Source organism: Cnephaeus nilssonii (assembly GCF_951640355.1).
Source record: "Cnephaeus nilssonii genome assembly, chromosome: 10".
Lineage (NCBI taxonomy): Eukaryota > Metazoa > Chordata > Mammalia > Chiroptera > Vespertilionidae > Cnephaeus > Cnephaeus nilssonii.
Window position 1 is genome coordinate 21,122,267 of NC_137081.1, and position 26,148 is coordinate 21,148,414.

Below are 26,148 nucleotides of genomic sequence, written 5' to 3' on the forward strand. Positions count from 1 at the left end.
CCCAGTCCAAAATTTGCCTCTGGCATCTTGCTGGCTTCCCAAGAACCTGGAAGTTCTGGACCAAAGCCAGCAGGCCCCATGTCAAATGAGACACATTCACTCTGAATGCTGGGGCCCATGAAGGTTCTGGAAAGGGATTGGGGAGGGGGCAGGGAAGCATCTTAGAGATCAAGAACAAAAGGCAGAGGTTTTCATCAGGGAGAGCTGCCCCCCCCCCCCCCGCCCCCGTGTCACTTTGTCTACAGACAGCTCCGGGGCCCCCTGAGCAATCCTTTCTCTGAAAGGAAAAAGTGAGCGCTGGGTGGCTCAAGGCCAAAGGGCTGACTCAGGAACGAAGAACTTCCCCCGCCCAGAGGAACTCAGTGATTTCACACCCTGTACAATCAGCAGCCCAACTCCCAGCCCAAGATACGCGCGCGCGCGCACACACACACACACACACACACACACACACACACACACGCACCTTCCCTCACTCCAAGGCAAGCCCCCCCTTGGCACAAAAAAAAAAAAAGTTTCTCCCAAATACTGCACAAACCCCAACCCAGACCCAAACCGTCACACACACACACACACACACACACACAGAAAACTTGGCACAAAGACGTCCAGAAGCGTACATGCCAACCAGTAATCACCCAAATCAAGCACCCCGTGTTCACCCACATCAAATGCCCAGGTGCCCCCAGTCAGAAAGCACACTGTGGGTACATATATGCAAATACAAGTAATAATAATAGGTACCATGCAGCTAACACCTATTATGCGCCAAACACTTTGCTATATACTTTACGCATACATTGTTTCTAATCCTGTGTGTTAGGGAGTGTTCTGCCTATTTCAAAGATGGAGAAACTGAGGTTCTGAGAGGTGAAACTATTTATTTGCAGACACATAGCACCTGGTAAAGCTGGGGTTTAATATCAGAACTAATTTAAGACAATAAAACTAAATTAAAAACAGAACTTCAAAAAGCACACAATTTTTATTATTCTACACTCACTGGCTCTCATATCTCACACATGCATACACACACAATAGAATGAACACATGATAGGCAGCAGTATCCCAAAATAAATACTTAAATTTAAAGCCACAAACATTTCAGAAAACACAAGCTCCTCCCATGCCCCCGGATCAGCCCTGGGGCCAGAAGTGGCAACCTCTAAAAATAAATACTCATACAGAAACCCATGGCCAAAAACAAGTGGTCAGACAACCACAAAACAGGAACATCCTGATCGGCACACACACACACACACCACAGGCCAACCAAATGATGTCACCCATCGAGCGGGAGCGCAGAGATGCCCGATGAGCATCACCCACACACACACCCCAGGCCAGCAGCAGAACCCAAGTGACACTGGCCAGAGTGTCGTCACAGGACTCACGGGGACGGGGCTGGTCTGAGTGGGAGAGGGGTTTGGGCTGAGATAGGTCTGAAAGTCCAGCAGCCTGTGCCTTGTGCTGGGACCCCTTGCAGGCTGCTAAGAGGCCACTGAAAGCACAGCTGCCTCTCCCGCTCGTCTGCCTGCACCCCTAAGGGGTCGACAGTGTCAGGTGAGAGAGCCTGACCCTCATGCATGTCTCTCCAAAGAACTGGGTGCCTGGCTACACAAAAATGCAGAGCCTCCAGCAAGCTGTTTCTAGAGGAGAAAAGTACTAAAGACAGGAGCCTCGCATCCACTCAGATTTCTGGGGGTGGTTCCCGGGAGGATGGGGCCCTCATACCAGTTAGTGGAAGTCTGAAGAGCTGTCTCTCCTCTCCGTGCCTGGAAAGCTGCTGACCCCACAGAAGCAGGCCCATTCCCGAGGCTGAGCCCCACTCGGCAGCCCACACCATGAGATGCCAGAATGTTCCTCCCGGGCCAGGGGTACCCTCCATACCCTACACCCCCAGTCCCCCAAGTCCATGCTCACCTGGTCTGGGAAGTGGGGAAAGCAACAAAGCAAAGGATGGGGTGTCCCATGCCTTCCCATTTATACTTACATGGAAGGCAAAGAGAGGCACTGGGTGCAAATCTGAGAGGCCTCTCTCCTTCCGGGAGAAAGCAGACCCAGTCCAGCACTTCACTTGGGAGCATAAAAGAAGCGGTTTGGGCAGAAGAGCTAAGAAAGCATCCCCGAGGCTGGGAGGGAGAATTCACACTGATTCCCATCACCTGATATGCTGGCCCTGCTGGCCAGGCCCCACTCCTCATTGATTTTGAAAATGTCAATATTAAACGGATTCTGCCGTGTAATTTATCCCCACATGGGCTCCTGTGTGCAGCAACAAGGTCAGGAATGATAACTGCCAGGCCACTAAGGCTTAGGAAGAAAATCGAAGATGTGTAAATAGTGTAATTAACTCCTGTTTGCTTAATACACATGGAAAGGTCGATTTCTGCCCTCAAAGTAGGGCCCTAGCTGCTCCTGATCACCCAGTGCTGGCCGAATGCTCCAGGCTGTTCTGTAGCCTTCACTGGTCATCTTCCTTTGCATACCCAGGGGAGAAACTAAGGACAGACCAATCCCGGGTCTGTCCAGGCCCTGAGAGGGCTCTGCTGTGTAACACAGCGCATGGGCAGGACCTGTGGGGCACCTACCCCTGCTCCTCCCGTCAGAGAGGAAGGTAAGTGCCCCTGCTCCCCACACCTTCTCCCCATCCACCACGGCCACACTAAGAGCTATTTACCAGGACCACAAGAAGCCGGAACACAAGGTCGGTTTTAATCTATTATGGCAGGAAGGGCGAAAGAGAGGGGCGGGTAGAGCAAGGAGAAGGAGCGAGAAAGACTGGGGAAGGAAGAGAGGGAGCTTCGAGGAGGGTGAGGGCTCTAAAGCTGAGGGTCACCGGATCCATCTCAAGTCCCAGCAGATTCCAGGAATGGCCAGTTCAGGTAAAAACCGTCTCAGGTGAGGAGTCAGACAACAGTAGAATGGGGTAGAGGGAGGAACCTGCCTGGTTGGGGCCGTGGGTACCGGCATGGATGACAATGGAATAGGGGAATACACTGCAGGGGAAACACAAGTTAGACAGGCCAGGGTAGCAGGCTCCCAGGCCCCAAGCCGTGCCAGCCTGGGCAGCCCGTCATATGGCCGTCTCCCTGCCCACTTCTCTAGGGAAGCTGAGAAGTCCACAAGTGGCTCCACTTGTTTTCCCTGAATATGTCTCCCAGTTCTTCCCAGCAGCTACTCCAAGCCCGGGACTCCACCCTCAATGCGGACTTCGACTGCACCAAGGAGCCCTTATTCCAGGGCGGCCGTAATCCAGCTGTGCGAGTCATGCTTTTGGAGAGCTCTGAGGAAAATCCCCAGCTGACTTGGATGCCGACCTGCTCCCCAGGCTCCCTCCAGTGAGCTGCGCGGGAGCGCATGGGGCCAGAAGCACAGTACAGGCCAGAGCGCAGGAAAGCTGTGTCCAGCCCATCCACTTCAAAAAGAACGAAAGAAATAAACATGGGATGCTAAGATATGGATTTAGGGCAGGTGTTTGCTAATTCTGATGTTATGAGAATCTCCTCTGGGGTTTGTAGATTCTGGGGCCTGATCTCCAAATGTTTTTACTCATAGGTCTGGGGCGGGGCCAGGAAGCAGCATGTTAACTAGCTCTCTAGGGCCCCAGCGCACATGGTGGGTAACATCTTAAGAAGCCCTGACCCAGCTCTGAGGTTAAGGACCCTGCTTCTCTCACCAGTGTCAAGTGGGGAGGTTTCATTATGTAGATGTCAGGATAGGAGGCCCAACCATGAAGGCTACAGGGTGGCAGCCTGCTTGACTGCAAGAAAAAGGCTCCTCAACGATGACTCAGTGAGGAGAGACCCCTCCCTGTCCAGCAGCAGGCCTGGTTTGAACTGTGGCTGATTTATTAAGGTTTTCAGGATGGGACCCTTCATGATAAAAAGTCCTTTGAGTCCACGTCCAGCAGGATAACAATTCATTAAAATACATTACCCGAAGCAGTGATGACCGACTGTCATGGAGGAAAATCAATGCCGTCCAATAGCAGAGGCACCGTGCCCACCCCGGACACAGGTGGTTTGGAGGCAGACAGGGGCCCTGGCAGGTTGGGAGGGAATCTGGCTCCTTAAACGTGGGAATGCAGCATCAAAGGCCATATGTGTCTGGGAGGTAGTGAACTTTGACAAGGACTGAGGCTTGGCCAAGAGGCAGCCAGGGGAGCAAGTTCTAGACATGTTAACCCTTTAGCCACAGACTCCCCCAACTCTGGAGGGTGCCAGGCTGCTGAGAGGCAACATGGGAGCCAGAGGATGGGGCTGAGTCCCAGGAAGGCTACAGGGATGTACTTCTGGAGAGGAGACAGAGGGAGGCACCCCCGCCTGACCCCCCCCCCCCAAGCCAGACACACCCATCATTCAGAAGGATGGTCTCCATCTAAATGGCCAACTCAGCTTGTGTCAACCACTTAACTTCACAGAGCCTGGCCACACAGACTAAAAAGCCAACTTGCAGGTTTGCTGAGTGACAGGATTCAGGAGCTAAGTACCTTGAGGTAGGCCTGGAACATCCTCCTCTCTCCATTTCAACAGCTCTCATCACCCACAGGATAAAGCCCTACACACCACACCCCCTGCTGCACACACCAGACCTTTTTATCATCCGACCCTTGCCTGCCATTTGAAGCCTAACCTTTGCTGTCCTCAATACCTTAAACACTCCCCCTCTCTACTCTTACTGCTTATGTGCTCTTTCCTATTCTGTGCCACATGCTGTTCCCTCTCCCGAAGGCCCTTCCTCACCCTGCCTCCTCAACTCCCAACCTCCCTGACAAACCTCTTCCTCCTCCTTCAGGCTCAGTTTGAGCTTCCTTGGGAAGTCATCCTTGGCCTAACCTCTCTCCTGTAATACTCCAGAGTCAGATAAACCACGTTCCCACTGCCCTTTGTACACTGAGTGGCCAGATTATTATGATCTCTGAACGCATAATAATCTGGCCACTCAGTGTGTGTGTGTGTGTGTGTGTGTGTGTGTGTGTGTGTGTGTGTATACACACACACACACTATATATATATATATATCACCATATATATATATATATATATATATATATATATATATATATATATCACTATATATATTAGAGGCCTGGTGCATGAATTCGTGTATGGGTGGGGTCCAGCCAGCCTGGCCAGGGGGAGGGGACATGGGCGGTTGGCCAGCCTGGCTGCTGGTCGAACTCCTGGTCGAGGGGACAATTTGCATATACACTGAGTGACCAGATTATTATGCGTTCAGAGATCATAATAATCTGGCCACTCAGTGTAGATGTCTACTGGGAACACCGATCACGTACTGGACGGTCATTGTTGACATCCAAGTTTGTCTTCCCCACTAAGCTGAGAGCTCCTTGAGGAAAAGCCTTTTCTCTCCCCCCCCCACCCCGCCCCCACCAGTGCCTGGTTTCCAGACGGTATCATTCACAGGTCTATGTGAACAGCACCTCTTGGAGTTCAGTGCATAACCACCATGGCTATACAGGATGGCCCTACAGAGCTCAGTGCCTGGCACACACTAGGTGTTCCATAAGTGCTTCATGCATTACATTAAATAGCCCAGAAAGATTTCTAGAGTCCTGTCAGTCACTGAGACACTCTTCTTCCACTGCCACCCAGAAAAGTGAAAAATCAGGGGTTCAAGATGGACCACAAGCTTCTCCCAAAAGGAAAAAAAAAAAGAGAGGCATTCTATAGAGTTGGTGGTAGCACATGCTGGGCACAGTGGAGGTCCCCATAAACTGGCTGAGCCAGAGCTTGCCCCCTGGCATCCCCCACAGAATTCCCCACTCACACACACCACTCCAGGAGACATTAACTCTCTTACGCCAAGGACCCCTTGGGATAGTTAATGAAAGCCTAGACCAATTTCCTAAAAACATGCACAAAAACACATAATTTCGGGGGGTTGATAGATACCCCAAAGTCCATCTATGAACCTTGCATTAAGATGTGCACATTTAACAGAGAGGGTGCTGCTTCTGGGGACCCCCTCTCTGTCACCCGGGACTTCTGTGAAGAATGTCAGACTCCATCTGAGAGGAATGGGAGAACACACAGGAGGGAAACCCTTCCAGCTGGAGGAGCTCATGAAGGGGTCGGCCCAGAGTGACCCCCTGGATCTTCACTGGCCCAGAAGGGTGCATGTGAGCAGGGGGTGAGGATGGAGAGTCAGTGCGGAACCTCAGCCCATGGCTTAAGTTTGACCTGGGGTCCTCCTGAGACATCATGGCAATGGCAGCAGGGACCACCTATGGCCTAGTCTTGGCCTCCACCCATGCTGACCTCCCTACCCCATAGCTAGCTGGGGACTAAGGTGGCCCTTAGGTTATCGCAGCTTGCAGAGGGGCCTGGAACTTCACGAAGTGGGGACGGACTTCCCCGGAGCTTCTGAAGATCAGCAGCATCAGGGTTGAAGAAAAGTCTCTGAAGGGGACCCACAGAGGAGTCACAGCCTCTGCCAAGCAAAGAGGCAGCAGACAGGTGCAGCTCAAAGAACTTGGTTCACGTGGGGAGGTGTCAACTGATGCCACACTGACAAGCATGGGCCTCGGGCCCTGTGGGCGGGGACAGATGGGTCCAGGCTTGGCACAGACACCTGTCTTTCTCGCTGTCTAACAGCACTCAGAGGGAGCCCCCTGCTCTTTCAGAGAGCAGACAGAGAAAAGATTCTCCTCGGGGCTGCTATCAAGTCCCCTGTACAAATGGCCTCGCCAGTGTCACCCACAAACCTGCCTCCGTGGGCCCAGGGAGGGTGGGTGGTAAGTGCCCCACCCTGGCCATTCTGCCGATAAAGAAAGGAGGAGGCATGAGGCCCAATGTACAAATGGAGTCCAATCTGAATGTCAGCCTGTGGGCCTTGAACATGGAGAAACTCAGCACTGAAATCCAAATGGAAACTAGAGCCCCTCCCACTGGCACCTCCAGGCCCTCAGGGCAACAGAACTAAGATCTGAGAGGGACCGGAAAGGCAGCTGAGCCAAGAGAGCTTTGTAAAAGCCGTGAGATTTTTATAGCCGAGGGGTCTTAAGGGCTCAGTTCATCCACTGCCCACCCCTCATGTTACAGGGGGACAGTGAAGTTCAGGGCCCCCCTAAAGTCACCCAGCACAAAGGTGCAAAAGGACTTGTCTTCCTGCCTACAAGTTCAGTGCTCTCCCACTAATGGCCTTCAAGGTGAAGTGGCTGGAGGAGCCGGGGGTGGGGAGTGGGGGGGAGACTCTCCAGTCCTCACAGTATAACATACGGGGTTTTAGTCAAGTGACGATGATGGATGTGTCCCCAGGCCCTCCTCAGGAAGGACACACAGATACCATCTTACTGGAAATTCTCCAGAGAAAGGGAGTAGGAGCACAAAACCTGATTGTGACCTTTATTTCAGACCCGAGGGACCAGAGCCTGGAGAGCGAGTGACCTGCCCAGGTCACACGGCAGCCCACGACCTTGCAGGGCAGGCCTCCTGGCCCTCAGCTCCCACCCCGGGCACTATAACCAGAGCCTGACACCCCCACTCCCCGCCTCGGCCTATCCGGGCACCAGATATCAGACACAGGATGGTAAAAATAGCTCCGATCCCACAACAACCGAAGTCCTTCTCTGCCAGGCCAGGGCGCCTGCCTGGACACTCAGAAATCCCTGGCCAGGGGATGGCCGAGCCACCAAGAGCTGTGCCAAAGTTGGGAGAAAGCCATGAATGGGAGCCCGCAGGAGGCCATTAGGGGAATGGTCAGCACGAGGTGCCACTGAGCTCAGCCTGCAGAAGGAGGGGCAGTTGTCCTGAACAAATATCCTGCTGGGAGTGTTTCAGGGGCATCCATGCCTCCCCCATGTTCCCTCTGCCCACCCCATTCTCATCCACCATGAGCCATTACCCCAAAAGGAGGAGGCCAACTCAGACACACTGCTCCCACCAACTCAGCGACCCTCAGACCTGAGTTGGCAGCTCTTACATGCCTAAGGGCAGCAAATCCTGGAAGAGGGCGGCCGGGTCCACACCTCCAAAGGGAGTGCAGAGGGTCACAGCGCTGCACAGCCTCACGCCCCTCCCCAGTCCAGTCCGTGGCAAATCCAGGACGGAGGGCGCAGAAGCCCCCACCGCCCTCTCCCCAGGTCCAGCAGAGCCACACAAGGACACACAGGCAACACAGCCGCCCAACAGGCACTTACCCTCTGGATGGAGAGGAAGAAAGGGGAGGGGAAAGAACTGCTCTGATTTGATCTCTGCTCCTTGTGCCTCAAGTTTCAAATAATTCCTACATGGCTGCAGCTCCCAGCTCAGCCTGTGTCCTCCTACTCAGCTCGCTGGGACTGTCAGGGTGGGAGGAGCCTGCCCGCCCGTGTACACACACAGCACTCCCTCCCTCGCTCGCTCGCATTCTCTCTCTCTCTCACTCTCCTCCTCCTGGCTCTGCCTCACTCTGGCTTGTAGGAAGCCAGTGGGATAAAACTCTGTAATTTCAGCCAGCTGGGTCCCCAGGGCTTCACTTATCATCCTGTAGCTATGCAGCTCTTGAATGACATCACAGTGGCTTCCCAAACCCTCCACATGGAGTGCAAGGCTCCAGACCCAGACCCAGTTCAGCCCCAGCTCAACCCAGTTCCAGCCCCAGTCCCAGCCCAGTTCCAGCCCCAGAACAATCTGAGCCCAGCAACAGCCTCAGACCAGCACAGCCTCAGACCAGTCCGGGTCCCAGAACAGCCCAGCCCAGCCCCAGCCCAGCCCTAGTCCAAGCCCATCGCAGCCCCAGGACCCAGAGAAGTAGTGGGAAGAGAAACCCTGGGAGCAAAGCACAGGGGTGCAAGGGACAGAGAGGGGAGGTGAGAGTTCCTAGGAGGGTGTTGCGATTTATTTCCCCAAATTTTTCCACATTTTTTTTCCACTCGGCAAATGAAAGGCAGAACGGATGACAACAATTTTCCAGCTGCTGAACAATAAGGTGGAAATTTTTTTCCCCTCTCTCCCCCTCCTTCCCCTCCACGGGGCAGAGTCTAGGAGCCAGGACACTTCCTTGGCTTATAAAAACGGGGGGGGGGGGGCGGGGGGGCCACAAAGGCCCTGTATTTTCCAGAGGTGACCATGGTGCCTAAATAGAGGGGCTGAAGTGTCACCTGGGCAGGCCTCGGGGAGGGGGGACAGGAGCCCCAAAGTGAGATTCTCAGTGCAAAGCTTTGGATTCTGGCCCAGCAACCTGGACAGTTTTTGAGGCCTGACTTTGAGAAGGCCAGTGGGCACCTGGCCCGGGATATTGATTCACCAGGGCACCTGACATGCTTCCAATTGACTGGCTATTGGTATTCAGTTTGTTCCCATCTCAAAATCATGAATGGCAAAGAGAATAACTTTTTTCGGAGTGTCAAATCATGTCCACTTTCACCCCCAACCACCTAGTTCTGAAGCAGTCCACTCAGCCAAACACCCCACAATCTGCCCCAAGTCCTCTCATCATCCTGATGGGCCCTAAAATAGTGCCAGAAGTCCCTGACAGCAGGACACCAAATGCCAACTCTTAGCTGCATATCTTGGCAACTTATTTGCACATCAATTGATGGTCCCAACCCAACTCCCAGAGTTGGTAGAGATGGCCTGGGGTTTGCAGCTTTAGCACCTGTGTCTCCTCCCCACGGTCCCAGTTAAAGAGCTTGTGTGGCCACCCCACCCGGAGCCCAGCTTTTCAAAGCCAGGTCTGCTGGCACTGCAGGCTCCGCAAGGAGAGGCTGCCAAAGAGAGGCCACCTACTTCCCCCTCCTCTGAGCAGATACCTCATCCCGGCCCCCCTCCACATGCCAGCACCACTCTCTGGATGTTTCTTTTGGGGAGTAAAGAAGGAAAATAATAACAAAAATTGTACCCACTGCCCTGTGGGCTGGTCCCTATGCTATTATCTCAACTGCATCTTCACTGATGAGATGGGGAGGCCCCCAGCCCAGCGTCAAAGACGTCACAGAAACCATAAACATGGGTAGCGAAGAGAGGGGTTCCATGCTCAGGCTCCGAAGTGGGCTCAGGAGGACTTCCCACTTTCCCAGGGCAGGACTGTTGTAAGAACACAATGTGGATAAACTATTCCAATCATCCAGCCATCCACCATCCAACCATCCCAAGCAGAACCACAAGGAGGAGAAAGGCCTGGGTGTCCCACTGTCAAGGTGTCACTAAGAAGAGGGAGGAGCTCAGGGAGTGCCCTGATGGAAATGCCCACAGACCCTGCAGGATCCCCTCTCTGCCTTCCAGCCCAGGGGAGAGGGAAGGAAGTGGACCGGAAGTTCAGGGCTGCAGGGACAGGGCAGGCGCTGGGCACCCCTCACATGGCCCCAGCCTTCTAGGGTTTCCGCATGCCCTTCTGCCCCGGTGCCCCCTACCACCACTCCCCCCAAGGCAATGAGGAGGGCCAGGCTTGTAAATGTGTTCCCTAAAGGTAGGGCGGGAGCAGAGAGCCAAAGGATTACTCTGGAAGAGAACTGTCAACTCCCAGCAGATGTGCGAGTTGGACAAGGGTCTCGGGTATTATATCTACTCACCTCCCTCCTTCCTCTCCCTGCTCTTATTGCCTTGTGGGGCATGACATCATCTCTAGCTGTCCTCATTTGGGAAGGATGAAGGAAGAATGGAGAGTGGACCCAAGATGGCTTGGGGATCCAGGAAGAAGGAGAGAGTGCACCAGAATGGGGCAGACAAGTTAACTTCAATGCACATTCTCTCATTCGCTTCCACAACCGAGGCTTAGAGGTTGCAGCTTGCTCAGGATCACATTGCCAGTCTGACTCTGACACTCAAGTTCTTTCTGCTTCCCAGGGAGCAAGAAGAAACCAAAAAGGCGATAGATGGGCAAAGGGTGAGAGTCTGCAGGATCCAACAGGAAGAGGGGAGTGGAGAGGGGTGATAAAATCACAACGCTGGTTTAGGCCAACTAGCCCTGCCATCCAAGTGAGCCCTGTCCCCATCAAAAGTGGTCCCCTGGGAACTGCTTGCATATATCCTAATGACACTTCCAGGGCTCACAGAATTTCTGGGAACTCGTAGGGAACTGGTTCAGAACTGGTTCACAATTCACACCATGAAGCCATCTCTGCATTGAGGCCGATCCCCATTCTTAACCCAAAACAGCCCCATTAAGTAGCACACATAAGTACCAGGTACCAAACTGGCCATGCTGTGGGGTGGAGGTATATGTGGCTCTACCCATGCGTGGATGTGTATCCCGGTGTGGGTAGCAGATCTGGGTAGGTCTCTGCTTCCTTTCCCAAATGGCAACATCCCTGCGCATGAGTTCAAGGAGGACCATGTAGGCATCTCCAGGGGGCCTCCAGGCAATCTCATGCAAGCTCACACACATGAGCAGTGTGGGCCAGAGCAGGAAGTCACTGCCGCAGAAGGACAAGCTGGGAGTGACTCTCCTGACCCACAGAAGCCACATACCATGGACAAGCCTGGGTCCAAGCCTGGACAGGAGCCAGGAGCCAGGGCACTTTCTAACCCCAGGCTTCTTTCTAGCCTAGTATTACCTGAAGGGCACCTGCCTGGTTCTCGAAGGTTCTCAGGCAGTGTAATAGACATAGGGGGGCAGGGAGGCAGGAAGGAAGAAGGAAAGATCTGAGAGGCTCTGAGCTTTCATACCAAAATCTGATCTCACTGCCCCTGGAGAAGGAGAAGAACAAACATCAAAGAACACTTTGCTACTAACAGTGTGGTTGGTTTTTTTAAAAAGCAATCAAGGCAACAGAAGGCGAAAATCTCCACGAAGCATCAGGGCATTGACTCGCTGTGACGATGATGTAAAGACTGGGTCGGGGATGAGAAAGGCAGTCCGACTGCTCTGCGGCCACTTCCCAGAACAAAAGAGGCCGCCTGTGGCCTGGATCAACCTCCCAGGGTCGGAGAGCAGTCCAGCAGGTCTGCCACTTGGAGCAGGATGCCCCATGTCCCTGCAGGGGGGTCTTGTGGGTGCAAATAATGCTTGAGCAGAGAAAGGGAGGGAAGAGGAACGGGAGTTTGAGGCCAGACTCCTGAGTCCCCTTCATACACAGAACCTGCCAGGGCCTTGTCAGAGCCTCCAGAAGTGCCTGTTCTCCCACGTCCATGCACCACGCTCACTCGCCCCATCTAGACAGATGTGTGGGTGGGAGGGCCCTCCTCAACCTCAAGAAAACCCAGTCCTGCCACCAGTTCCTTTCTCTTATCCCTCAAAGGTGAGACAGTTCTCCTGGATGGCAGACCACCCTTCCCGCAGCAGCTGAAACCCACTCTCCAACTCTGGTTTCATTTCCCTTATAGGCTGCTGCACAATGAACAGACCTAGAGAAGGTGTCATCTGGCAGCCACGGCAGGAGACTGGGAGTCAAGGGGCCGGAATACTAAGAAGTGATCTTGGATGGGCCTCAGTTTACTCCTCTGTGTAATGGGCAAGCACAACTGGATGATCCCCAACTTCCTGGCCAATTCTAGATGCCTAAGGATCAACTCAGAGAAGATGCTCAACCAGGCACTGTCTGGATCCCAGAGGCCCTGGACCCTGTGGGCCCATTTCTCCTCTCCTGCTTGGTCTGCCTGGGTGGCTCCAGGCTCCAAACTCGTCTGAGACTATTTCTGTGGCAGCCACAGAGCCCCTGGGGGCTAGGACAGAACCGGTGATTTACAGGAAGTCTGGAAATACATGCCAGGCTGCAGAGGCTCCAGGGCCGTGAGGGGCAATAAAGAGGCTGATTTATTTTCATCAGTGAAATGCTGAAACCCAATCCCTAGAGCGAGCTGACCTAGCAGACGGCGGCGAAGAGCTCATCACCCAGAGCAGAATTAGCTAGATCACAGCCTCCCAGGTCTCACCACTGGGGCAGGTGATGGGAAGGGACAGAAGGGGAGGCCAGGGCTGGCCAGCTGGGCTGATGTGGCTCCAGGTCCCTTGGGCTGGCCTCTCTCCACACCATACCGATGGCCTGCCAGGGTCTCCGGGATGCAAGCACCGCAGTGGGCAGAGCTAAGCAGCCAGGCTTTCCATTTTAACTCAGCCCCTTATCCTCAGGAGGCTTAAACCGCAAGCTTCCGGGTCCACATGCCCACTTTGGTGGGGCGGGGCCCCTCAGACTTCTGCCCTTGTGAAGCCATGGTCAGATGTGGCGGCATCAACATCCCAGCTCTACATCTACCTGGCTGTGTGAACATTGGCAGGTTACTTAACCTCTCTGTGCCTGTTTCCTCATCTGAGAACTAGGAACGAGAATGCTCAGCTCACAGGAGTGACGAGGAGTAAAGGGAGGAATGGGCACCTCAGTATCTCACATCTGGAGGGTGTACCTAGAAGGGGGAGGTAGGCTTTCCTCCTGGTCCCTAACCAAATTGCTGGCGGGGAGTGTCAATGAATACAACCCTCATGGAGGCCCTTTTGGCACTATCAACATTATATACGCATATATCCTTCCACCCAGCGAATCCACTGCTAGAAATTTGTCCTACAGGTAGACTTGCACCAATGAAAATTGTATATGTACAAGGTTATTCACTGCAGCATCTCTGAAAACAGCAAAAGATTGGAAAGAGCCTGGAAGTCCATGTTATTTAAATATCGTAAATTAAAATGCAAGTTAAATAAAACTCAGTACATATGTGCAGTGGGATATTACGCAGCTGAGAAAACTGAGAAGGCTCTTTATGATATGCCATTCGCTGAAAAAGCTCAGGATACCAGCCAAATCCTCACAGTGACTTCCAGACCCTAAGTGATCTGGTCCCCATTACCTCTGACCTCGCCTCCTATTACAACATCCATTGCAATCACACTGGCCCCTTTGCTGCTTCCAAACGTCTTAGATGGGCTCCTGCATCAGGACCTTTGCGCTTGCTGTTCCCTCTGCCTGGGATGCTCTTCCTCAGATATTTGCTCAGCTAACTCCTTCCCTTCCTTCAATTCATTGCTCATACGTTTCTGCTCAGTGAGGCCTAAGCTGGCCAGCTTTTTACACAATTTCAACTCCCCGCTCCCAATCGCCCTTGCTCTGCTCTATTTTTCCCAGAGTATTTGTCACTTTCTAACATGCTCTGTCATTTCCTTATTATGTCATTTCAATTTTTTGCCTGCCTTCTTGCTCTAGAATATAATCATGACAAGGACAAGGGTCTTTATTTTGTTCACTGTTACACCCTCGGCATCGAGAATAGTGACTGCACACATAGTAGGCACTCAGTCGATGTTTGTTGAACAGGTGAGTGACTATTACTGAGGACAGCCCATGTACCAAAGTACACAGATGATTTGGCTGTTCTTCTTCTTCAAAAGAGTGGATTCAAGGTTATGCCTATCATCACGTCATGGTCACTCTCCTGCATTCTGATACGTTTTCTCAAATGGAAGAGAAAGAAACAGCGTTACCACTGCCCCCAGAGTCACCGTGACACAGCCTGGCAGTCACTGATGGCTGCAGCCAGGGAGGCAGGAGCCATGAAGGTGAAGACCCTGACAGACCCTGGGAGCTGGCCTGGCTCTGCCCCCAACTTCTGTGTGACCTCTGCAAATCCCCCAAAACTGAGCAGAGGGAGAGCTCACACGTGGGCATGGAGCCTGGGCACGTCGGGGAACACCCAGATCCCAGATCCATGGAAACCTCTTCCCAGAAATGGCCCCAGAACTGTCCCTTGGACAGAAAGCAGGGCCTGGGAGAGTGGACCATGAGGAAGGGGCTCTGTTGCCTAAAGAGAAGCACACCAGCCAGCAGGCGGGAGTGAGCAAGTCAGAGACAAGCTTCAGGGACAAGGCTGCCTCCTGAGGCTGATGGAGAGATGGGCCTGAAAAGCCAGGACAAGTAATGAAGGGGTTGAAGTCTGCCTCAGCGACCACGTAGGAACCAGCTACGGGACAGCTATCCTGGGTGAGAGAAAGAGGGCAGTAAGAAACACCCAGGGCCTGGCTGGCTCCAGCAAGGAATAATCCAGAACTACCCAGAAAGACAACCCCTCACCACTGCGGGCAGGATACTGTGAGCCACACCACGCCCAGAGCTGAGGCAGCGTCACCTGCCCCAGCTGGGGCTGGAAGCCAAATCGCAGGGTAGGGTCTGTACAGGCGAGGGGAGGAAAAGCAACAGGCCGAGCACACTCAGCCATGAAGCAACCATCACTCAGCCATGTCCATGGAGCAACACATCCGGGCTCTGGGCACTCACTGGTCTTCTGCAGGATTTTGTCTTTTCTCTTCATCTGGTTCATTCTCCCCTCTCGGGCCCCAGGCATGTAGAGGGCAGTCCAGCGAGGGAGGCCAAGCACATCTGATTGCTTTTCTTTCCCTCTGCTTCCTAGGCTTTGAACAATGTTACTACACCACTTCCAGATTTGAAAAACAATTCTGTCCTCAAGGTCATCTACCTCCAAGGCCCAGGGCAAGCGTAGCCCCTCTGCAGAGCCATCCACCTCTGATCACCACCATCCCCAGAAGCTTCTTCTCCCCTGAGCAGCCCTGGCCCTTGGCCAAGATCCTTCTCCATTTGACTGTGGGTCGGAGTGGATGGGGCGCCTGCCTGGTCTCACTGCACCCCCGCCCAGCCTTGTCTGCAGGCAACTCCAGGGCACGATTTTCCATTGCACAGGACTAGCACAGTGCCCGCCACCTCGTAGGTGCTCTGAGAAAAGGAATGGAGGGAGGAGGGAATGGTGGATGAAAGGCAGCTCTCGTTGGGTAAGAAAAAATATTTGATTAATGGAGGCTTGAATTTCTTTTCTTGGACATGGTTAAAGTCGGTATCTTAGGGTCTTGCCGGGTCCAGCTAACTTGCGCGTGTCTATAGGTTTGGCAGGAGAGGAAGGAGGGAGGTGATGGCGGGGGAGAGAGCACGGTCTCCTCTTCCCCTGCCTCGAGCTTGATATCTGAGCACCAGGCAAGGGCAGACGGTGCCGCTCAGGCCACTGGCCAAGAGCTCTGCGTCCGCTCTGAGTGTGGCTCCGGCCTGCCACCCTCCACCTGATGGCAGAGATTACAGAGGACCAAAGGCACATTCACTCGGGAGGGTATCGGTTTACCAAATGTTCCACCGGCAGACACTGCTCCCCAAGCCTGCCAGCTGCCTCGCACCACAAGGCCAGCTGAGGGTTCGAGGGCATCAGGACAAACCCCGCCCGCCTGACAAGGAACAGCACTAAGCAGGTGTCCGGCAAATGCTGGGCCACCAGTGTCATCTTCTTTACCCACAAGGTCAAGCCGACCTTGCATTTGAATTCTCAGCACTCTGTTCCAGGAGGTCAGGAGAGGACTCCCCTCTTGGGAGTCCTCTCAACCTGAGTTGGCTGGAGCACGGAGAATGTGTGCTCAGGCCTGAAAGTCTGAAGGGAGAAGGTCCCCAGATCTTCGTTAAGAAGGCATTTGACCCCTGCCTCTGTCGCTATCTCTGCGCAGACCACCCCAACTGAGACCCAGCCCCCTTGTTTCTCGGCACAGCTGACATATCTGCCAAATGGGCCAAGAAGACAAGGACCTAACCTCCTTGCCATGGCTGATCCACCCTCTCACAGCCGGGAAGTTCTATCAGGTGGCTAACTCACATCCCTCCTGCTGCAGTCTAAGCCCTTTGTCCAATATGACCTGCTAGAACAAGGACAGAGCTTCCAGTAGCAGCTTTGAATGTCTTCGTCCTTCCCCCACACCCACCCTGAAGTCATAGACCAGAAGGGCTGGCCTTTCCCAGCAAAAATTTAAGTTAAGATTTCCCAGCAAACATCAGTTTGGCGCCGAACTCCAGGCTCTCGGCACCAGTGCTTAGAAAATCACCCTCTGCTCAGAGACAAGGGGCAGATGTATCTCTCCAGAATCCCTGGGCCTTCTGCATGGATTATTTGAGCCCACCTGCAGTCTTGTGCTCCCCTCTTTTTACTGGTTCCTCCCATATCTACCCAAAAGTTCAGAAGGCAAGAATGTCACCCCTATGAATGTATGACACGGGGGCTATCATCCCCACAGCCTAGCTGCCTCACTCCCACTGCAAAGGGCCATCTGCTGCTCTCCCTCATCCTGTCTGGCCCTGGGGACATGAAGGGACATGGGGCCATGCAGGTGGCTAAGGCAGCTGGAGCAGAACTCCTGGGCTTTTGGGGAGCTGAAACCTGGCCTCCCTCTCTGTGTAATGGGGCAGGTTTTCCACTAGTTCCGGGGCTGGAAAGAGATCAGACCAGGCAGCCTAAAGCATTTCAGGCTGTAGATGAATAAGCTTTGAGATCAAGATTTAAAATGAGAGAAAGGATATTATCTTGGATAAGGCCCCTAGCCTCTCTGTCATTGCCTCCGCTTCCTCACCTATAAATGGGAACATATAATCTGAAGTTAACATGGAAGCATTTGGGTCTCAGTTGTGACAGAGGAAAATGAATGATGCCACGTTCCAAAAGTAGGAACCGTAATGTAAACCCAACAGAAAGAGATGACTGACTTCAAGAAAATGAAAAAAACAACCCACAGAATGGTAGAAAATATTTGCAAATCATGTATCTGATAAGGGACTTATTTCCGGAATGTATAAAGAACCTTTGTAACTCAGTAACCAAAAGACAAAGCCCCAATTTTTTAAAATATGGAAAGGATGTGAATAGATGTTTCTCTAAAGAAGATATACAATGGCCAGTTAACAAAGATGTCCAACATCATTAATTCTCAGGGAAATGCAAATCAAAACCACAATGAAATACCACTTTACACCCACTGGGATGGCCAGAATACCAAAGAAAATTATAAGTGCTGGTGAGGATGTGGACAAATTTTTCACACACTGGCAGGGAGGGATATAAAATGGTGCAGCCACTTTGGAAAATAAATGATTAAACATACAATTACCATATGACCCTGCAATTCTACTCCTAGGTATCTACCCAAGAAAAAAATGAAAACCTAAGTCCATGCAAAAAGTCGTACATGAATTCCATAGCAGCGTTCTTTAAAACATCCCAAAAATGGACACAATGCAAATATTCATCACCTGATGTATGTATAAACAAAATGTGGCATGTCCATGCAATGGGACATTATTCAAAAATAAAAATGAAGTACTGATGCACGCTAGCACATGGATGAACCCTGAAAACATTACACCAAGTGAAAGCCACATACTGTAAAATTCCGCTTACGTGAAATATCCATAATAGACAGATCTATAGGAAGTAGATTAGGGCAAGGGTGGGGATGGGGACAGAAATGGGGAGTGGGTGCTAATATGTAGGTTTCTTTTGGGGGTGATGAAAATGTTCTCAAATTAAGTTATGGTTGCACAACCCTAAATATACTAAAACCCACTGAATAGCACACTTTAAATGGGTAAAATTATGGTATTAAATTATATCAGTATAATATGATTGTATTATATAAAACTGAGAATATATATAATCAGCTGTCAATTTTTTAAAAAAGAGAGATGGCTGGAAACTGTTTTGTGGCTCTAAACTACCGCCTCATGCATATCCATTGCAGGAAGTGGGAGTCTCTAAGAGGAATTTGGGGGGGGGGGGCGTGTTATTTTTGCTATAAGTGTCACCTGCTAGGGGCTCTTCCCTCATCTCAGGGAGTCTGCTCAGCTCAACCTGAGTTGGCTGGAGCACGGAGAATGTGTGCTCAGGCCTGAAAGTCTGAAGGGTGAGAGGCAGGCAGGAAAACAGAGAGAGGGGTTGCCCTGGCCACCTCAATCCCAGGCTTTGCTGAGGCCAAGAGTGCCTAAGGGCTCCGCTGGACCAAGGGGAGAGAGCAGCCTGGGGCTGCCGCAGAGCCTGTCCGAGAGGGCCACCTGGAGGGCTGAGAGGACTTCAGCAGGAGGAGGCTGGAGGGACCACGGATGCCTGGGCTGAGGAAGGGTAGGGAACATCTGGCAGAGCTGCAGTCCCCAACCTAAAGGAAACAGTGAGTGAGAGACTGATGGGGAGGTGGGGGGCATCTCCAAAACACCCACAGAAGTGCTGCAAGATAGAAACAATCAGCCTCCAGAGCCTTCCCCTGGCAAGGAAGCTCAGAAGTCAGATCCACACAGAGCAGGCCTCTGCAGCCTCACACGGGTGCCAAGCAGGCAAGAATATTCTGATCCCTTCCCTCCCCTCCTATCTTCCCATAAGCCAGGGAAGCGGAGAAAACCTACTGAAACACACACAGCTGGCGGCCAGGTAGGAGCGACAAGGGGGAAGAACGAACTATGCATGAAGTACCAAGGTCATGGCACTGGGCATATTCATGACTGGCCAGAGGACCTTTTATTACCTGAGAGTGAACAGAAAGGCCCTGAGACTTGCCGTAATGTCATTCGGGGGCAGGGGAAGCAAAGGACAGGTGTAAAGGGCAGGGGTGGATAAAATAAAGTGGTTTTATCATCACATCCTACCAGTTCTGCTTGTTCAGTCTAATAGTTACAAAACAGCAGCTACCTGTAGGTGTTTGGGGAGGAGTAACCAAGAACACATATAGTCACTGGAGCCTGGCACAGGGCGGGCACACAGGCTAGCTGTCATCTAATCATCTTTGTCGTCATTATTGTCACGGGTAGGGTTTTAGAGCTGGAAGTCCCCTTTGGAATCCATTCTCCCCAATTCACCTATAAGGCAACTGAGAGCCAGACAGGGAGAGTAACTTTTCCAAGGTCACACAGCAAGTTGGTGTCAGAGGCCAGTCTCCTAACTCCCAAGGGTGGGACACCTAGAACAGAGCCATCTGAGGAATGGACCAGGGGGGTGTGGGCTTCGTCCTAAGAAGGGTGGGCTGGTATACCTTCAAAATCACATTTCTGACTTCTCTTCACTAGTACTTTAATAATAATAATAATAACAACAGACATAAATTATTGCCAGTATAGTACATACCGGGCACTCTACTTTTCACATTTCACATATATTACCTCACTGAATCTTAATTCTATACAGAAGATACTGTTGTTGTACCCATTTTACAGATAACGCATTTGGATCTCAGAGAGGCAAAATGACTTGACCAAGGAACACAGTTATAAACAACAGAACTTGGAGCCAGACCTTCTCTGATTCTCAATCCCACAGTCTTACTCCCTATAGTAGAGGTTAGTCTGTTCAACATTATTTCAGCTTTCTATCTTCCATGCACAACTTCCCTGCACTTGAAGTTAGGCGTGGATGTGTGACTTGCTTTGGCCAATGAAATGTGAGCAGAAAAAAAAGCATGTCACATCCAGGCAGAAACAGTACGCAAATCATAATGTCCTCCACCCATTGATGCAGTAATGATGGAAGCATCTCTGAGATGAAGCCACCACCAGCCTAGAGTAACTAAGATGCACAGAGACCCCTGCCAACTCACACTGGATAGGCAGCAGGGGCAAGAAATAGGTTTTTGTTGGGTTAAACCACTGAGAATTTGGGGCTGTTTGTTACCCAGCATGATCAAACCTCTCCTGGCTGATACAACCAGAGCTACGCTGCTTCCCACTCCACACACAGGAGTTGGGAAGGTCTGAGAGGGAAGCTCGGCAGGTGCATTTTAGCTCCTCACAAGTCATAAAAAGAAACAGTGATTCCGTGAAGGAAGGAAGGAAGGAAGGAAGGAAGGAAGGAAGGAAGGAAGGAAGGAAGGAAGGAAGGATCATTACTCCAACCCCCTCATTTTACAGGAAATGAAGAAGATCTAAAGAAAAGGAGTTATCAAGGACACCCAGAAACCAAATCACCTGCCTCCCAGGCCAATGTCTGTCCAGATCTGTTTGTCTCTGTCTCCATGTCTCTCACCTGTCTCTCCTTTCTCAGTCTCTGCCTATTTACTGTGTATCTCTCTCGCCTTTCCTCTCTCTCAAAAAAATAAGAGAATCCTTGGACGAGTCCAGCTCATGAGAAGACACCAGACTGAGACCCCTGGCTGCTGTGAGGAAGGCTCTTCCCAGCGCAGGCACAGAATTTGATGGGGGGGGGGGGGGGGGGGGAGGGGCCTACAGAGCAGGACGCTCTCCCCTGAGGAAGGGATCCTGGGGGCTGAAAAGCTTGGGCACAAAACCAAGCCCCCTCGTCACAGCCCCTGGCTCTGGTGGGACTGCCCCAGAAACAACTAAAGGCTGCCAGGCATCACGCAGGAGGAGAGAAGTGGGGTGGTGACCAGCCCCCTTGCCACCTTCACAAGCTTGTCCTGCTCTCCCTTCACTCTTTTCTTTGGCCCTGAGCCATCCGCTGCTTTACTCAGCACTAGCCCCTCCTCCCGGGTCCTTTCTGTAAATTGTGAGACCCCCCCCAAACATCTTGGTTCTACAAGGAGGTCAGGGAAGGGTGGGAGTGATCCTGGGGAGGGAGAGCGAGGCAACTCAGGCCTGGTCAACCTTTGGGCTGCTCAGAGGCGGAAGGCAGCCCACATCCCTTGGTACGGGACTTGCTTCCGAGAAGGCTTGCCCTCAAACACTCTGGAGGCATCTGGAGACGGCTCTGTGCAGCATAGGCAAAAACACAGCCCCACTCCCACCCACGGGAGCTGAGATCTGGGCATGGGGCTTCAGAACTCAGGCCAAACAGCTAATGGGGCTTCTGGAGGCTGCGAAACGTGGTGTCAGCCAGAGCGCTGAGCTGGCAGGCTCCAGACCAAACTGGAGAACTACAGAGACAGCCCGGGAGAAGGAGGCTGGTGGAGGACCAAACTGCCCTCCCCTCCACCCACCCTGGGCCTCTCTTCCTCCCCACTCAGGACCAAAGCTCAGGCATCCGACTACGGGCAACCCAGAAAACTCCTTCCTAGGTGTTATGGGCTGAATTCCCTCCACCCAAAAAAATTCACATATTGAAGTCCTAACCTCAGTACCTCAGAATGTGACTATACTTGGAGATAGGGACTTTAAAGAGGTAAATAAATTTAAAAAGATATGGGTGGGCCCCAATCCAATCTGACTCGTGTCCTTATAAGAGGAGATTAGGACCCAGACGCACCATGGTAAGACACAGGGAGAAGGCAGCTGACTGTAAGTCCAGGAGAGAGGCCTCAGGAGGAACCAGCCTTTCGACAGCTTGACCTCAGACTTCTGGCCTCCAGAGCTGTCAGAAAATTAAAGTCCACTGTCTAAGCCCCTCGCTCCGTGTTGCTTTGTGGTGGCAGCCCAACCTAAGACACCAGGCCATCGGGCTCACCAGAGGGCACTGCTCCCAAACTAAGGGGTCCCTGAGATAGCAGGCAACCCCCTGCCTCCCAGTCACCTGTCCCAAGGCCTGGAAACGTCTGTGGTCAGAAAGTTCTTGACAACGAGCTTCCATTGACTCTTCCCCTTTCTTCGCTTCCCCCTCCTTCTAGCTTAAATGCAGGTGAGTCACAATGGTCCCCAAGAACCCATGGTCACCCCAGCCTCGGTCCCCCATGGGGAAGCACACCCTCCCTTCTCCCTCTCTTTCTGGTTCAATCTCCTGGGCTTGTCCAAAGTGAAATGGGCCATGCTGTATGGCAGCAAGCTCCCTGTCACCTAAAGGTTTGAGAAGTTGGGGAGCCACCTGACATAGGGGTGTGTAGGTGCCAAACAAGCTGAGTTCTAAAGCAGGTAGAAAGGGACGTGGAGTTGAAGCCCTAGATTCAAATATCAGCTCCACTTCTTATGTCATGACCCCCGGCAACATCGCCCATCCTGCCACACCAGTGTGGTTGCTGGTACACCAGGAGCTGAGATCATGCCAAGATGGGTTCCAAAGGTACCTTCCCCTCCCGAGCCTCGGTTTCCCCACTGTGGCAGGATGACATCAGGTGGGCTTTATGGTTGGCCTGGGCCACACCAGCCTGGGAGGTCCGTCTACAGAGAACAGAAGTCCCCAGGTGGCGCTTTCTTCCTTCATTTTGCCGCCGAGATGAATCAGGGCTGTCCTGGCGAGTGGAGGAATGCACTCCTCATCACAATGCCAGCCACCTGAGTCCGGAATTGGGGATGTGGAGGGTGGGGATGCAGGCAGCGAGGGAGGGGTTAAACACAGAACCGTGGTGACACTGAGGGTTAAGTCAAGGTCACCTGGAGGGTTGCCCAGAGAAACTGGAGCTCTGACCCCAGTGCTGGCCGCCCCTCACTCCAGGGAGGGGACAAGGTAAGGCCCAGGCCAGCGAAGATTTCGTTCCAGAGTGCCTGGCTCAGTGCCCCCACCCTCCCGAGTCACCCAGTGGGCTCCAGAGGTCCTGGCCTGGCCTGGCCTCTCCTGTCCACTCCCCCGGCTGGCCTGAAATAGCAGAGGCAGGCTGCTTCCACAAATGGCCTCATCTCACCTTGGACACATTACCCTCCACCTATTTTGAGAGGCCAGCCCTTCCCTCACCAGAGGCATTCCTGAGTGAGCAGCCCCTCACCTCCTGGGAGGTGGGGGAGAGACACGAAGGGATGCGTCTCAGTTGTTCCCTGCTCCGGAGACCTGCGAGCACCTGCCCCGGGGCCAGCCCGGCAGCCTCCAAGGTCCTACACTGCATGTATCACCACCTCTAAGCCCTCCTTCATTGTGAGAAGCAAGACCAGGGTGATCTGGACCACCCAGGGGTGAGAAGTGGGGGGGTAAAGCAGGCAGACACCCAAGCTCAGCAGGGACCCAGCTATGACCACAGGACCAGATACCCAGAACAGGCCCCTGGAGATGCCAGTCAACCCAGGACTACTCAGTGGTTAGCGTTGGCTTTCACACTCAGATCCTCTCTTAACTAGCTAGGCCATCCTGGGCAGGGTACTTAAGCCTTCTGTGTCCCAGTTCCCCCATATAATAGTGCCCACTTCCCAGGTGCCTGTGTTAGAAGAGATGGTGACTACAAAGTACTGGCACCACGGCTGGCATGTGGCAAAACCAGAGCTGGCTCCCAAGGCCAAGGAGCCTTCTCCCTCAGCCCTGCCTGCAGACCTTTGAGATGCTGCCACAGCAACTACTGATGTGCCAGAGACTCATGAGAAAACACAGCATGTAGCCCCTCCACAACTGCTGACCCCCAAAAATTGTTCACTGAATCCCCATCTTACAGCAGAGGAAACTGAGGCCCCGAGAGGATGGCATCTTGTCAAAGGATTTGAACCCAGGTGGTTTAACTCCGGAGGCCACATTCTTAACCCCTATACTAACCTGCCTCTCCTGGAAATTGCTACCGTAACCCAACAACATGGATACTATTACGGCCCCAAGTTTGTAGATGAGGACACTAGGACCACGGGAAGGCTAAGTAATCGGACCCAGGACATGCAGCGCAGAGGAGAGTGCTGGGATTTGGACCCACGCAGGCGGCCTGGAAAGCACACCTGCTCACCCACTGCACTGCAGTGCCCGGGGCAGCCGGCCACTCCTGGTCCAGCAGTCCCAGAGAGCAGGCAGAGCCGCTTGAGGTGCTTCATCACCCCCAGGCCATCCCCCTGCCCCATCACTCCAGGGAACAGCCAGGCCCCCTCCCACGCTCCAGCTTAAGCATCTCCTGAGCACCCCAGAATCTTGGGGATTAGGGGCTCCTACCCCAGCTGGCACGTGGGGAAACTGGGGCACAGGGACTTGTCCACAGCTAGGGAGACAGACACAGGCCTCCTGGTTTCCCTCTCTTGCCTGGAGAATTGGCCAAAGGAAAATGCTTTTATCTCTGAGCCCCAGGATCTAGAGCCTTCATAAGTACCCCAGGCAGGACAGGGATAAGGCTCCTGCTCCCGCCCCAGGGCTGCTCACAGCTTGCTTTCTTGTCCCTATGGGGGCTGCGGCCCAGCAGCAGCAGGGAGCACACCGTGGAACAGGTGGGGTCTGCCCTGGTGACCACCCCAGCTCACAGCTCCCCTCCCAGGCCAGGCCTGGGGAGAGGATGCCGGGGTGTGAGCTGCCTCCCCTGTCCACCCTTAAGGCATAGAGCCAATTCTCAGCCTCCAGACAGGAGCCCCTCTGTCCCTACAGCTCTCTGTCCCCACAGGACGGCTGACCTTTAATTGGCCAAAAGGTCCCTCTGGTTCCATCCCTGCCTGGGGAAGCGGGTTTGCAGGAGAGAAGAAGGCAGGCTAGGGGCCGGGAGGAGTCCAGGGCCTCCCCTCAGCCTCTCCCTCCTCTTCCCTGCCTCTCACTGTTCCGTCTTCCCTCTTCCTTCCCTCGCAGCCCAGTGTCCCAAGCCCTGACCTTCCACAACCGCTCCTTCTTCCCCCTTATTTTACCTTTTATTTGCCTGGCACTTTAGAGTTTACCAAATGTGTTTACATTTATCATCGCATTGAATCCACACCAGGGAGAGATAGGGAGACATTGAAAATTCCTTCAAATTGCCAAGTGTTCTTGTTAAAAATGCAAACATCCCCAGAAGATGAACAATTAGGCTGGCAGCCACTGATACCTCAGACTAATTTATTTCATCCTCTGCCTCATCCTCAGCCACTTAGCACAAGTGGATGGGGTTGGGGTGGGGGGCAGGGGAAAAGTAGTGCTTTTGGGGGGCTGCCTCGGCAGGGTAGGGAAGGCTCTGGTGTGGTGTCTGCACCCCTGCGGGGAGGAAGGGCAGGGAACTAGGGTAGGTCTGATGACAAGCCTTCAGCTTTGCAGTGCTGTGCATAAACAACATGCCCTCACCAAGCCCTGAATTCTAACCCAACCACCGCCCTCCTCCCACATCGCTCATGCTGGTGTCTCCGAGGTCAGAAGGAAAATCTTTATGCAAGAAAAGGCTTAAAAGGCTTTCAGGGTGGAGTCCACAAATCCAGAACCTGGGAAAGGGAGGAGGGAGGCCGGGTGTGGGTGCCTGGTTCTCCCTAACCCAGCTCTGCCACGTGGCCCTAGGTCCCCTGCTCAGGGCAGCCCCCCCAGAACCAGCTCCAGCTGGAAGGAGAAGCCCATAGCCTGGGTGCTGGTGAAAGGACACATACAGATCATGGGGGTCAATCAGGAGACCCTTCCTTCAAGGGGGTCTCCGTTACCCCGACGGAAAACTGATGGAGGGGTGGGCCTGTGGGCCTGAGGGTCCTCCCAGCTCCCACATTCCACGGTCCTGGGACCAAGTCAGGGAAACAAGCCTGTGGCCAAACCCCAGGCAGGGCATCTCAAGAGCCCCAGGATGTTCGCTTTTGGAGGCCCCGCCCTGCATCTCATCACATATTCAAACGAACCACATAAAAAAATATAACCCACATATAGCTCTCAAGAGTTGAACTGAGTTACAGTTGACCATCTGACATAATGTTAGGTTTCGTAGCTAAACAAGTATTAATTTCAATTCTGTCGTTTTCTTTGCAAATTGTGGAGCCTATCT

At 53.0% G+C, this 26,148-nt stretch overlaps 1 protein-coding gene across 7 annotated transcripts in view; it reads right to left on the reverse strand.

The window, feature by feature from the left end:
* Nucleotides 1-26,148, reverse strand: part of TNS1 (tensin 1) — a 218,472-nt gene that overhangs the window by 46,511 nt on the left and 145,813 nt on the right. The window lies entirely within an intron of this gene.